We start from the raw sequence: 3291 nt of genomic DNA, 5'->3' as shown, positions 1-3291 counted from the left end.
TTGCAAAAGCTGGGAAACTTGCAAGTTTCTGGCCCAGCAGAGAGACTGAGGCACCTGATGAAAGGGATCAAAAAGTGAAGAATAGAAAATGGTTGCAAGCAGAGGGTTCTGCAGGAGAGTTACTTCTTAGTTCTTCTGCTTGTGGGGGATGTAGTCTTGGTGAAGCATTTTATTTAGTCTCATAGAGCTAGAACTGGAAGAATTTGTTTCATCTGAGCTCTTTCATTCTACAGATGGAGAAACTGAGGGTCAAAGAAATTAAGCTATTTCCTAAGGTCGAAGACAGAATAGTTAAATCCAAGTACTCTGGTTGCAGCCAGTTCTTTCTACTATAGTTATTTCTCCCATATTAATTTTCCCCATTGTGGTTTCAATCTATCTGAGGGTCAGCATAAGAAGCTGCAGACAACATGCAAGAGGTCAGCAGAGAACACCAAAAAAGTTTAGAAACTCAGAAATATATAAATTCACATATGATATTGTTTTAGCAACCAAAATTTTACAATAAAGTTTATAAACACTCCCATAAGGAAAAAAGAAAAAAATTCAGACTTCTCTAATGGGATATGAGGGCTAGAAAACTTTCCAGATCATTAGGGCTCTGAATCCCTAACCTCCATGATGTGGAAGGGATAACTATATGTTAATATACATAGATATCCATCTTTATCTCTATCATCTATTATTCATCCACCTATCTATCTAATTATATATCCATTTATCTACAATATTAAGAAATCAGCCTATCTTAGTGCACGAAGCCCTCAACTTACAAACAGTTTGGGTTCCCCAAAATTCATTTGCTAGCAGGTTTGTTGGGAAGACTATTTGCCCCCCAGAAATGGTGGTTAGACTCTTGAGTGTCCAGACAATCTTATCTAGGGATATAACAAAACCACAAAAGAGGGTAAGTCACAAACATTGATATAACAGTTTTACATCCAATAAAGAATTCCTTCTACAACAATTCAGTCCAAGTGATAGATTTTTACTACAAACAAGTAGTAAACAGCAGAATTTAGATTTGAACCCAGGTCTTCAGACTATGGATTTAGCATGATTTCCATTATGATTATGATGAGCTAGAAGAGACTGTGGAGGTCAGTCTCTTCTTTCTTCACCCCTCTCATTTTTCAGCTGAGAAAACTGAGGTACAAAAAAGCATTTATTGAGTGCCTACTTTGTTTTAGACACTATGTTAAGCACTGGCAATACAAAGAAAGAAAGGGAGAAAAAACACTGTTCTTACTCTCAAGAAGTTCACATTTTAATGTGGAAACAACATGCAAAAAAGTAAAAATCTAACATTACATATATCCTAATGTCCTACATATATGTATGATATTATATATGTATATAAATATACATATAAATCCTAATATCCACATATATCCATGCATCCATATAATATATTTTCCACTATACCATCAAGCTTTCCAAAGTGCCTAATGAATACTTTTCCCTAAGTGGTACAGTGGCTAGAATATTGGAGCTGGAATCAGGGAGACTCATTTTCCTGAGTTTGAGTAACTGTGTGACCCTGGCAAGTCACTTCATCCTGTTTTGCCTCAGTTTATTCATCTGTAAAATGAATTGGAGAAAAAAAAATGTAAACCATTCCAATATCTTTGCCAAGAAAACTCCAAATGGGGTCATAAAGGATTGCACATGACTGAACGACAACAAAATTCATTTATTCACATATGAGAGATCTCTCCAAACATGATGAGCCCCGGCTTCTGACAACAGAATCAAGTGTTCAGGAATATATTCAATGCATTTTCAACATGGCAGGAGCTACTAAAACTTAGGTTTTGATGGCATAGTCTTCAAAAATCAGAGTCCTAGGATTACAGATAAAAGGTTCAACAGAGGTATCTAGTCCAGTCCTTTCATTTCACAGATGAAGAAATTAAAGTCTAGAAAGTGAAATGCCTTAGTCCTGCAGGTAGTGAGGGGGATTGGAATCTAAGGTTTGATTCCAAATCCAGACTTTATTATCCATCTATGCTGCTATTTAATCAATCTATTAATCAATCAATCAGTCAATCAACAAGCATTTCTTAAGTGCTCTAGGCCTAGCACTGGTGATATAAAGACAAAATCAAAACAATCCCCGTCCTCAAGGAGCTTGCATTCTTTGGTTATTGTTGCTGTTTGGGTATTGTGTTTTTTCTTGGAATCCTAACAATACACATTCAATCAGTACACTACTTCTGCCTCATGATAGTTTGAGAATCTGTGTTGTACAGAAGCCTACCAAAAAAAGTCACTGCTTTTCATTGTCATTTTTTTTTTAAAGTCATGAACCACTCTTTGTGATGAGGCAGTTTGCCATTTCCTTCTCCAGCTTATTTTCCAGATGAGGAAACTGAGGCAGACAAGGCAGATAGCTAGTAAGTGTCTGAGGTCACATTAGATCTCTGGAAGATGAATCTTCCAGGTTCTGCTCTGTGGACTATAACACTACTTAGCTACCCTCATAATCTCATTTAATGCTCACAACCACCTTGGACAGTAGATAAACAAAATATTCTCATCTTCATTTTATGAATGAAGAAATGAAGACTGAAAATTTAAGTGGCTTGCCCAGAGACACGTGGTTCCTAAGTATTTGAAATGAAACTAGAACCTAAATCTTTTGTTTCCAAGTTTTCATCCCATCATGCTGTCTGTGTCTTTAAGGACATAAAACATTTTGCGGGGGATGAAGGATGGGGAGGTAAGATTCACATATACTGCACTTGAATTATTGCAAATCCCAAATTAATTCAGTCTGAATTATTTTATCATATAGAAAACACAATATAATACATTTATTTATGGTGGCATATTTTCCAAATAAATTCTATATAAATTAGTCATCTAAAAATCACAAGTGGTCAGAACTAAGGAAAATGAGAAAGCCTCCAAATGAATCTATTTCTTTCTTAATTGTTTATCATCTATCCTTTGTACAGATGAACGGGACCCTTTGTTTTCCCTTTATGATGCTTGCTGACAGATGTTCTCTGTGCCTTTTTACCTCATAGAAATTATGCAGAGAATTTATAATAAAGAAAGAAACATTGCATTTTAATGTTAAGCAGAGCCAACTTGGGAGAATGAGCTTTTAATTATGGGTCTCTCCAAAAGATCTCTCTGATCTTGTCAGAATTATTTCCCTTCTCCATTCCCTTGCTTCTAAAAGGAGTCTGGTGAATTATCTGAGCTGGAAAGTCCCTTCCTTCTCCAATATTCATGTCAAGCTTTCTTTCTTCACCAGATAAGGAATATTTCTAAGGAAGCCTT

This window comes from Antechinus flavipes, chromosome 6, assembly GCF_016432865.1.
Source record: "Antechinus flavipes isolate AdamAnt ecotype Samford, QLD, Australia chromosome 6, AdamAnt_v2, whole genome shotgun sequence".
Lineage (NCBI taxonomy): Eukaryota > Metazoa > Chordata > Mammalia > Dasyuromorphia > Dasyuridae > Antechinus > Antechinus flavipes.
The sequence above is the reverse complement of the archived record's forward strand: the minus strand, read 5'-3'. Positions refer to the sequence as shown.